Consider the following 12,255-nt stretch of genomic DNA (forward strand, 5'->3'; position numbering starts at 1 on the left):
CAGCTCTGCCAGCACGGAGATGCTGCATGCTGTGGCCGTGCTCCCTGTTTCCACATCCCCCACCACGTGAGATTTCACATAAACAGTGGTTTCACCAGAAATAAAACCTCTCTTTTTCTTTTACACACAACTGGGGAACCACAGACAAAATCCCCATTGTTTGACCTCTGCAAGTCAGGCGGACCATTTCTTCTCACCCACCTCCACAGCCCCCCTTGCTTTTTCTGTGCACTGAGAATTCCAGATGAAGCTGTAAAATGTGCTGACAGTTCAGCTTGTTGGCACAGCCCTCGAGCCATCCCCGGGGTGATAAACACCCCCACTGCTGGGGACAGGGGCCACAGCACATGCACAGGGAGAGGGGAAGAAGAGAAACAGCCGGAGACGGCCAAGCCAGCACATGGGGAAGGGAAGGGAACATTTGGATAAGCAGCTGTAAATCCTAGAAGTGCCTTGAAAACACAACGCGGTCGTTTCCATTATTTATTTCCTGCCTGGCTCCCACCCTCCCTGCTCTGAGACGTGCAGGACCTCAGCAGCTCCGGTCCACGGCGCTGAGTTACACTTGGCAAGGAATGGGATGGGGGGGAAGGGAATTAAAATGTTCCTGGAAAACATGGCTTTTTCATACTTTTTGATAGATTCTTCTCCATCTATTTACATGTGGCCTTCTCTGCTGCTGCTATGGTATCTGCAGCAAAAGCTCTGAGTGTTTGGTTAAATTAAGAGCCCAGCATCCCTTGGGAGCTTCACCTTTGCCATTTGAGGACCAAGCTAGGGAAGCTTTCTCTTGGCATGAAAAGAAAAAAAGGGGAAATCAACTAGACGTGAGCTAGTGGCAGCAGTAGCAGACCTGCTGCAGCTTTGTCCAGCCAAGATCGTAGGAAAAGGCACCTACAGTCAATCAAGGAACTCGTGCGAGTCCCTCTCCACACGCCTGTAAATTCAGAGAGCAGCTGGGAGGCTGTTCCTGTCCTCATCCCCATTGCAGTGCCTCTCCTGCCCAGGCTCTGGGGGTGTTATATGCCTCCCTTGCTGAGATTGCAGAGCATCACCTCGATCGAGATTATTAATCGGGCACAGGAAAGGGGCGATACTTGGCATGTTTGAGGGTCCCCCCGGGTGCTCGGTTCAGAGGAATGAGCCATATATTCTCCTGCAAACAAGTAATTTTCCCCTTGCAGGAGCTGTACGTCTCTGCCAGCCACAGCACGTATGGACGCCGGGAAAGACGGATGGTGCTCCACGCCTGCCGTGGCACTGCCGGCACGAGGGGACCCTGCCTGGTGTCAGACATGCCCTGGTGCCAGCTCAGCTCTGCCAGACCAGGGCAGCCCTGTGCCCACAGACAGCATTGTCCTTGTCAGGAAACCGAGCCCTCTCTTCCTTCAAATTAACTGGGGGAGAGCTAAGCACAGCCAAGTAAAGTTCGGCCCTGGGGGATTCCAGTCTAGTGGACTATTACTGCTGTCTCACTTCATTATAATGAATAATAAAGAGATACTTACACACGGCTTCTGTAAATTATTCATTGCGTGCACTGAAAAATCAGGGCAGCAATATGTAAAACAGACAACTTGCATGTCTGCGCTCATATAAATATCCAGACTACAGCCCTGCGAGGTACTCTCGGGTCCCCTCATTAGGGGTGAAGCACAAGGACTCGGGTTTGAAGTGACAGGGATGAGACGCTTGTGCCGGCGCTGAGTACGTTCCACTGTCGCCGCCCAGCTTTGGCTGGTGCATATGGGATGTGCTTCCCGAGGAGATCTGGGGCCGGTCCAGGACACCTGAGAACTGGGGTGGTTCATTCTGCATTTACATCTCACACTTACATGTCAGAGCTGCACTGCATGAGCACCGAGGGATGCCCCAGCTGGACATTCACATGAGGGAGGGCAAGGACAGCATCACCCTGCCTTGTCCGTGGTGCTGGTGACTGGTACTGCCCTCAAAACCCCTTGGAATGAGCAGGAAGCAGCAACTTGGAGACCTTTGTAACAAATCCATGCCAAGAGCAAGGAGGCAAAGGCTCCTCTTTCCCATCCCTCCAGCCCACTCTTCAGTCACTGCCGCTCAATAGCAAATTTAGGACCAAGTCTCTTCAGCTTTGTGCAGCATCATGCTCCTCTCCACTGGAGCCCAGACTGTCCCCTGCAGCTACAGACAGCCAGACAAAAAAACAGCCCTCCTGCACCTCCTGGGAACGTGTCAGAACCGCCATCAGCAGAAAAGCTCCATCCATCAGCTGGCACAGAGCACATGGCATTCCTGCAGGCACCTTCTCAACTAACCTCACTTTCCCACCGCCAGTTTTCCCATGCCCTGGCAATTGGGACTACAAAGAGAATACTGATGGATGCCCTGGCATAAGGATCACCTCATCAGCTTCTTTACCTGTCTGGGAAAGTGATCTCCATTAGCTGCTAAGCTGACGGCACTCGCCTGTCTGCTGAGCAGTCTTTGCTCCCCATTTCCAATTGACCAGGATTATGATAATGTCTCCAGTAAGCAAACAGGTAAAGAGACTTCTGCAAAGTGTTTAGATAAAACAGACAAGCTCTGACAAAGCTGGATAATAAAGCAGGCCAGGAGGTTTTCCCTTGAAGGGATCTAATTAAAACCAAAGACAAACCCCCATTAACAGTTTCCTGAAGGCACCGTATCCATCTCCAGAAACTGCTTTACCAGTCCAGAAGGGACAAAAGACAATAAAGCACCTGTCACATGGGAGGGAAATAAACTTATCCTGGCTCTGCAGTTCACCTGGAGAAAGCCCATCAGCAAGGCAGGGGGAATATCTTGGGAATTATATCGTCAGCCCCCAGCATACGCTGCATCCCAGCTCCCCCACGCATCCCTTCTTTGCACAATGTGACCAGTGCCATCAGCTCCTCCATCTCTGCATCCCACTTACACCCTCATTGCCTCTGAGCAGAGACTTTTCACCATCTGTAACCCTTCAGCTGCCTCCAACCACTGCTGCTCTCCTCCAGGGTGGCTGGGGAGCTTTGGATGCCAGGCTTTGCTGGAGCTTCCCACAATGTTCACAATGATACATGTGGGCTCTCTAAGGCTTCATCTCCTGAGACCCATATTGATCCCCTTGCTCTGCAGGAGGATGAGAGCTGCTGCAGGGATCCCAGTGCTCCACCAGAGATGAGGGTGATGAACCTGAACACAGCAGCGTGAGAAGATGCATGAGGGTGGGAGCTGGGGGCAGCGGCGCTGCGCTGCTTCCCCTCTAATTGCCCCTATTCCTCATTCTTAAATGCTAATTTTGAAGTTTGCCGTGGGATTATTTCACTTAGTGTCAACAATACAGATAGCTCTGCTGACATGCTCTTTGTGTGTGGTGGCACACAGCGCCCGTCTCCCTCCTCCTGCACCTATTAGGAGAGACCCCACATAGCTCCCACAGCAGGCTCCTTCCCAGCCCCATCAATGAGCACTGACAGTGCCTCTCCTATGTGTGGGCTGAGCCATAACACCCTCCACCTCCATCCCCTGCCTTCTCTGTCCATGTCACAGACCTTTCCTGCACTGCTGACTTGGCTGAACACCAGGGAGAAGCCTGGGGCTGCCCTCAGTGCCTCTCCCATGGTGAGGGAAATGCTGTGTCCAGGGTCAGCACTAGTTTTCTGGCAGTAATTTGGAGGGATAAACAGCAAAAAATAAGAGTTGGAGCCATACAGGAAGTCTTGCAAAACCCTCTCCATGGGGGCAAAATATTCTGAGGAATGGGATATGTGGGACCCCAAAATGTTGATGCACATCCTAAGAAACCCAGGGGACATGTTTGTACCTCAAGAGCCAACACCACCGGTCCCTGTCCATGCCAAGAGGCTGGGGGATGGATCAACCCAAATTTGTTGTCCATTTCTTTGGTCTTTGGACACGTGGTGGGACTTTTGGGGTTGTCCAGTGCAGAGCCAGGACATGGACTTAATGATCCTTGTGTGTCCCTTCCAGCTGAGGATATTTGATGATTCTAGGATTCAAACCTCTCCTGTTTCCTTGCTCCAACCAACAGTGCTCTACTTTTAAACTCCTCTATGGCCCTTCAACCCCAAACTGCTTCTCTCTCCTGTAGGTAACGTGTCTCGTCAGGATGACAAATGGAGATGCCAAAACCAGTTGCAAACTTGCAGCTGACCCAGTTTTCAGCAGCTAAAATAGCTCACCCAGATCGGGAGTGAAGCCCCTCGACAGCAACCAGGTGATGCTTCACCCTGGGAAACCTCCAACCAGAAATACCTGTCACAGGGGCAGAACAAACACCCTTGTCTTTGAGAAGAAATTGTTAATTACATTTTCCAGGGACTCCTAATGGGATTTCTCCTGCACTTCCAATATTCGCCCTGGCTACACAGTTAAGGGCCACCGGATGTTTTTTATTCTGGGCGGCTGGAGCAAAGGCAGAGGAGATTTATTTGTAATCATCGGAAATAAACACATTTCCTCAGAATTAAACACAAAAGAACAGAACCTGGCTGGGCTCCCACTTCGTTCAAGATGCAAATGAGAAGCAGGCCATCAAAACATTGCAGCTCCTCTAATCCTCTCCCAACAATGCAACCCGCCACATTATCTGCAGGGACAATGGCATCTGCACCATGTGATGGCAGGTCTCACATGGCAGCTCCCAAGGGCCGGACTGCGCCACCTGAGCTTCCCTCACTGCCATCCATGCTGTTTATTCGGCGGGTGGAGGGCACAAGGCACCTTTTCTTTCATCATGCTCATGTCCACTCTGTCTCCGAGGCACCTGCAGTGTCCCTTCTCCCCTCTCTCCCATCCCTCCTGGTGGCTGGATGTGGAGTGCACAGCTCCACACCATCCCCACGCCATCCCCACGCCATCCCCACGCTACCTCAGCAGCCCAGGGGCAGAGGGCACAGCTCCATGCCATCCTCACACCATCCCAGCAGCCCAGGGGCAGAGGGCACAGCTCCATGCCATCCCCATGCCATCCCAGCAGCCTGAGAACAGAAAGCACAGCTCCATGCCATCCTCATGCCATCCCAGCACACTAAGAACAGAAAGCACAGCTCCATGCCATCCCCGTGCCATCCCAGCACCCTGAGAACAGAGGGCACAGCTCCATGCCATCCCCATGCCATCCCAGCACACTAAGAACAGAAAGCACAGCTCCATGCCATCCCCATACCCTCCCAGCACCCCAAAGACAGAGGGCACTTGGGATGCGCCCCATGGCATCACCCAGCACTACCACCACCCATCCAGCCATCAGGAACCACTCAGCATGTCCTGATCCATCACCACACCCATACCCACTGTGGGAAAACAAAGAGCATGGGGTGTGCCACAGCTGGGCTAGCCCAAAGTTCTCCTTTTCTCCGTAACATTCCTCCCCCCCTGCCTTACACCACTCAGCTGCTGCCTCTCACTCTGCAAGTTTAATTAATAGCCTGGCCCCACTGCTACTGCTCCAATTCCCCAAGAGCTCCCAGTGCTATTCAAACACACTCCAGGCCACTGGAAAACCTGTTCCCTCCCAACAACCTCCTGCCCAAAGCCCTCCAAGGGCTATGGGACCCTTCTACCCTCTCCAGAGGCTCGGGGCTTCACAGGGAGGGCTTGTCCCTGGCGGTTCCCCTGCAGTGGCAGTTTGCCCACCAGCAGGCACCAGAATAGAAGCTGCTCCCTGTGAAAAATCAAAGCCCAAATTGATACATTAGCGACTGCTAAATATAAAATATCCATCTGCAAAGATAATAAGCCTGTGAGGGCAGAGGCTGTCGAGTTGCTCCATTTCAGATAGTTTAATGGTGTTTTGGTCCATGACTGCAGCTCCCAGACATTAGAATGATAACAAGATGATGAGGAGGGCGGGAGCCGTCTGCGCGAGGCATCAGAAGTCAAGACAATGCTCACTACGCAGTCCCTGAGGGGTCCATGTCACACAAAACACTGGCTGCTCTGTGCTCAGCTTCCACAGGGCTTTGGGTGGTGTCTGTGACAATCCAGGACATGCAAAGGCTGCCAAGGTGTTGCTGCCAAGCTTGAGCTGACATTAATTCAGGGAGGGGGGGTCTGAGCCCCCTGGAGTCAGGGGTGGACTTGGGTACTGCTGCAGGTGGCACAGAGTGATGCTAAAGCTGACACAGGCATAGCTGTGCTGCAGATGGCTTAAAAAGCAATCCTAGTTTGCAGAGGGAAGGGATGCCCAGCGAGGTGAGCTGCTGCACGGTGCCCCCACTGACAGATCACATCTCCTCCCTAAAGCCATTCATGGGATTTTCTGAATTAATGCTCCACATCGAGCAAATCCAGAAACAGTCAGCTCTGTTAAAGCGAGCCAGGCTTTTCCTCCTGCCCATAAAGCCCTTCTTTCACTCCTCATTGCTTCTACTTCCAGCTTGCAGGGACACACCTCACCCTGACAACATCATTGGCAAGGGAAAGGGGGGCTGGGCAAAGTCAGGTTCTCCTCCCAGTACTCCTCCAAACATGATTTTCCCTTGTTTCTGACTCAGCACTGCTTCAATCTCTGTGCCCACGTGCCGGGATGCTCCCCCTGTGTGGTAGGGAAGGTCAGAAGGCATTAGCCTAAGCCCCAACAGCCAACAGCTGTTATTAGCTCAGGAGAAATCTTCATAAGGAAATATGAGGTGGCAGCAAAAGAAAGAAAGCGGAAGGCCTTTGGATGGAGCAAATCAATGGGAATGTTTATGGAGCAGGTGGCATGTAAATGCTTCCATCAGAGGCAGTCGATGCTGGCGGCCACACCTCATCTCACAAAGACAGAGATGAAAATGAAGGCACTGAGCAGGGGCAGCCAGGCCAGCAAAACCACAGAAATTGGAAGAAGTACAGAAAAGCATCCTTCCTTGCCCAAAATGATTGCATTTCTCCCTAACACAGCCAGGCATTTATTTCACACTTCTCCATGGTCACTTGGCCATGCTGTGGTTTGAAGAAGGCTGGGACATCTTCCCAGCTCTTCTCCAAAAAGGCAGTCACAATCCAGCAGCGTTTACCATCAAGGCATCAGTACCTATCCTAAGAAACATGGGCAGAGAGCTGTTTTCTCACCAGAAAAAGCAAATTCCCCTATCCCTACACTGATCCCTGCCCTACATCCCTGCAGGGAAAAACCCACCAATGCTCTCAGCGCCCTCGAAGGGTGCAATCTGGAGATTCCCCTGCTCTCTGCCAGTGTAGGCAGAGCGCCCTGCTCAATCAGCACCTGCACCCTGCCTAAATCATTGCTAATCTCACACAATACAGCACCTGCAACCGGCTGATTTCCAGTGTTCTTCAATCAAAAGCAGCAAAGAAAACACCGAGTTCATCGCTAGCAGAGCTGAGCAGTTGAGAACCTCAACTCCTCCACGCCTGCGCTGGGGTTGTGGGGTTGGAATTTTCCTTGCTATTGCTTTTTTGATGGGTTTTTTCATTCATCTGCCCAGGCAGGGAGAGAGAGGAATAACTTTGGCTGTCACAGCTGGACATGCAGTTAAGTGGCGGTAATTAGCATGTGGCAACATGAGGCTCTGACCGCTCTGATTCAGCCATCCTGATGGGACTGGTGACCATCTCCACCTCAGCTGGATGAGGGGGACACTTTCAAGCCAGGGGGATGTGGCCATGGCACTGGCAGCATCCCACAGCTGCAAAAGAAGAAAGGATGCTGGCAGGCTGATTAAAACCTGGATCAAGGCACATCTGCAAGAGAAGGAGTCGTAGCAAAACCATCGGACGCTTGTCCCTGCATTGCAAGGAGGGGAAATTGGTCTGAAGCCACCCCAGTGCAGCAAGGTGGTGGTGTTATCACCCCAAAAGGGATTCCTGGGGGAAACAAAAGCATTTAGAGCCCTTTAATAGGAAAGCAATTCATGTCTCCATCACATGTGGGCCTCATGCTCTCGGTCAGTCAATCTGGCCACACCACCCTCCCCAAGAGCCGGGCAGAAAGCAAAACCTCTTCTCACATCCTGTTGTTGATTACCACCAAAAATATATTTGTCATGAGATGCCCACTGCTATCTCTGTGGCTCTTAAGGGTAATGGAGAGGTTTCAGTCTTTGGAGGATAAGTCTCAAGCTCTTGGCTGCTTGCCCGGGAGGATTATTTTACATCAGGTTGAGTTCTGTAGTAATTATCTTCAAAACAGCTGGACTGCTGGATAAACTCACTGTATCTTAATGCACAATACGGGAGCAAACGCAGGGAATTAAACTGCAATTCCAGACAGATCGACGGAAAAACCTCTCGCCGGTGTTTCAGAGGCCGAGGCTCAGGGCTTCTCACACGTTAGGGGTGGGGAGGCATTTGCTCATTTGAAATCAATTCCAACTTCCCCAGAGACAGGAGGGAGAAAGAGATGCCGGATGAAGATGTTTTACCCTCAAGTTTTCAGCAAAGAAAAAAAGCAGTGTTTTCCTGACCCTCACGGCTGGAAAATGAAGCAGTGTTTGATCCAGTCTGGACAGCTTGATGCTCCACACAACCCCGAGACTTCCATAAAAGCTCCAACATTACAAGGTCTTGGCTCCACACTGCACCATTCGCTGCAGTGAAAGCTGAGGGGCAAATCCGCTCACTCCATCCACACCCCTCACACCTGGAAGTCACTGCCAGTGAGTATCCCACCCCAAGAGGACAAAGGGGCTGACAGATGGACAAACTGACTCCCAGACTGGTCCACCAACATGAATTAAAAGGAAAAAAATCAGGTACCTACACGATTGTGCTGCCACAAGATTTAGGTGCAAAATCCTTGCAGACGGAATTAATAACCTCTAAAAAGAGGGAAATTCTGCCACTGGAGAGCGAAGCTGTATTTCATGGCGAACACCATAAAGCGCTCCTGCCAAACACGAGATCTGTAAACGACCTGGGTGAGCCATCAGCTCAGGAATATAATTGCCAATTTGCAGGAATTTCACCAGCAATTAGGCAAAATAAAATAATCCACCAGAGGAAATCCTTTGCTCACTGCTCCCACTCCTCCCTGACCCATCTGATTTCTACCCACCGCTGCTCTGCTGGGATGAGGGTTGATGCTTCAGGCACTAAGGAGCCAGGTGACAGCTCCGTGAAGATGAAGAAGTCATCTCCAGTGCCAGATAAAGAAGTCATCATCATTGTGAGGTGACAACAGACACTCCTGGGTACCAGCCAGATGAAGACCTTTCCTGCTGGTATCCCCTCTCCGAGCATCCCTGAGAACCAGGAGTCTCATCTAGGTAACCCCAGGGGCCAAACAACTGCATGCAATTAGGGGGTTTATTTGTTTGAGTTGCACGTGAATATCCCAAATTACATTATCAGATCATAGTCCTGCTTCTGATTTATTCCTTCTTTGTTCTTCAAGTCTTCGTACATCTAAGCAATTAACCTCTCAAAGAGCTGGAGAACACATAATTATCCTCATTTGTCTAAACGTCACCAAGATGGCTGCCTTTCAATTAACCTTCTGGGAATGGAGGGAAGTTGGAGTGATACAGTGATCATTTCCAACTTCAGCCTAGGCTGCAGCTTTTTTTTTTCCCCTTAAAGTAATTTAATTGAAATATTCAGATGATAAAATATAGCCAGATAACTGTTAGTGCAGGTAACGGGATCAAGAGGGGGCTTGCAATCGAAAAAGAAGTCAAACGAGGTACAGTAATATTATATCAATACGTGGCACTTCCATCTAAAAATACCAAAGCACTTTGTGCTTATTAATGAAGGGAGCATTTCACACTCTCCTGCCAGGCTGAGACTTACGTCACTTCAATATGTCACTGCTGTCAGTAGGGAAACTGAGGCAGAGGATGTGCTCTGGTACCCGGAGTTTACAGAGTCAATCTCTATGTAGTCAGGAACTTCCCAAGAACATCCTCTCATGAGCCCCTCTCCTACCCTAGCAGAAATTGGCTCCTTCGTGAAGTCGGCACGGGAGACACTGTGGTGGCCGAGCTGCTTTTGCTGTTATTTATTTTAATAATAATAACCCCTGATCTGCTGAGCCAGTGTCTGCCACACCAGCGAGCGAGGGAGCCGTTCCCACCCATCGAGGGAGCCGTTCCCACCCATCGCCTCGCTAATAAATATGCATCATTCCCGCCGGGAAGTGCCAGGTCAAGCTTTGCACCCGCACGAAGCACGACACCAGCATCGTCTGGCACGGGCGAGCAATATTTATACACACCCCCGCTCATAAATACACAGGCAAAATAAACAAGCCGGCTCTGAAGTTCAGCGCATCTCCTCCCTGACAAGCGTGCCTCCTCAATTCCCCGCGGTGCCACGGCTCCGCTCCCGGTGTGAAATTGAGCTCTCCAAAAAGCAATTTGGGCTCTGCTCCAACCCTGCTCGGTGCCTCCTGCCCCGGCAGCACCGAGGTGGCTGTGGCAGGACCAGCTCTCACACCCCCTGCACACACAGTGGGCTCGGGGAGGCTGGACAGAGCTCCCACATTAAGGGAAACTGAGGCACGGTGATGCACAGGACTCATTCCCTGCATCCTTCCCTCCCAACCTCACGTTTGGATCAGTGTTTGAGCACCAAGCAACCACTCTGCTGATCTGTGCAGGCAAGCGGGGAGGAAAAAAGGTGGGAATACAAGAGGGTTCCCACTGGGGACACCACAAACCCGGAGCATTCATCCGGAGATGAGAAGCGAGGGTAACACAATAGCCACTGAGTTTATTCTCAGCACAGGCTGGCGGCAACATAATTAAAATGCAGGTCGGAGTTAAGGAACCTTCCTATAAATCTTTGCTTTTGGCTCTTGGGCTTGACAGGAAGCCTATACCTGGCGCGGGGAGTACAGACCGAGGGGGAGGCACGGATAAAGGCTCTGCTTTATGGACGGCCATTTTAATGTTTCGTTTGAGTAATGGGCCTTGCAAATTAGCATCCCGGCAGCCTGAAATACATATTTTTCCAAGGACATGCAGGCTTCCTGATCCGACAGGTGATGTGGGCAAACAAGCCCCGAGGGCAGCTGCAATCTCAGCTCTTTGTGGCTGCAGTCATATTCTATCCCAGCCGGGATGATGAAGAAGAAAACAGAGAGCTTGGGAGGGGGAATCCGGAGGCTGAGGGAGGAAATGGAGCAGAAAACGACCCTGTGCGAGACCAGCGAGGGGCTGATGAGCGGCAGCAGTGGCAGGGAGTGCCTGCCAGCCTCTGGAGGGAACTGATACTGCACTGGCACAGCACGGCTCCTCTCTCCCTCGAGGGAACCCAGTGAGACACTCCAGGGCATGTCTGTGGCACGTGCCTCTCCGTGCACAATCAAAACTATGGATCTCCAGCTCTTGATGCAGCTTGTCTGAGCGTCTGGCTCTGGGCTGAGTATTCAGAAAGGCTGGAGGTGCTGCAATCACACTGGGGAGAAGGGGGATGCCTTGGTTGTGGGGAAATTAGGCTGACAGCCAGTGGACTGCCCAGTGGGGCTCCAGCTTCTCCAATGCAAACATGGCCAGAAAGATGGGACATCCCTGCAATACATGGGAGAGGAGAATGGAGAAATATGTGTGGCTGAACACGAGGGGGAGCTCAGGCCAGAGTGTACAGGGGAGCACAGAGCAGAAAGCAGAGCCTACAGCTCACCCTCTCTCTATCCCTCCTTTCCCACATCCTCTCCTTCTTCTCCATTTATCCATCCCACCCCACCATGTACATAATCTGCCTGGCTGTCACCTTCCCACACCAGCACGAGATGTGCTGCAGCTCCATCAAACTGCAGAGGAAGAAGCCGGTTGAGCACCCAGGGGATGTGTCTGAGCTGCCCCATTTGGATGTAACTCTGCACAGCAAGGGGGAAACCCCTTGCATGGACCTGGACATGTGGCTGGGCATGTATCCAAATCAGAGCTGAAAATGTGCCTGCAAATTGTTCTGAACCTGAAATGAGGAGATGGATGTCTGGAATTCTCCTCCTTGTCCACACAGCCTCCTGCAAGAGGCACGGGGTGACACCTCCCTGTCAACACACATCTGTCTGCCTCTGGATTTCACTGCACAGACCATAAAGGATGGGTGGACAGGATGAAAGCAAGATCAGAGCCTGGAGCAGCAGTTTGCACTTTACTTTCAGTGTCATTATCTTAGACTGAAAGTGTCCAAAAAGGACTTGGGAGCAAGCTGAGCTGGTGACCAAGACATGAACTTTGCATCACAGTGTGTCACAGAACTGGAGATGGGCTCCTTCCTGACCCGCTCCATGCACAGGGCACAACTTGCTGTGTCTCTCCAGCACAGGGTGCAAGCACGCAGCTCTGCCTGCCTCTC

General features: G+C 51.6%; 1 protein-coding gene across 5 annotated transcripts in view; it reads right to left on the bottom strand.

Annotated features, from left to right (window-relative positions):
- Window positions 1–12,255, bottom strand: part of LOC129129590 (opioid-binding protein/cell adhesion molecule homolog) — a 311,003-nt gene that overhangs the window by 25,781 nt on the left and 272,967 nt on the right. The window lies entirely within an intron of this gene.

The sequence above is a fragment of the Agelaius phoeniceus genome, chromosome 23 (assembly GCF_051311805.1).
Source record: "Agelaius phoeniceus isolate bAgePho1 chromosome 23, bAgePho1.hap1, whole genome shotgun sequence".
Lineage (NCBI taxonomy): Eukaryota > Metazoa > Chordata > Aves > Passeriformes > Icteridae > Agelaius > Agelaius phoeniceus.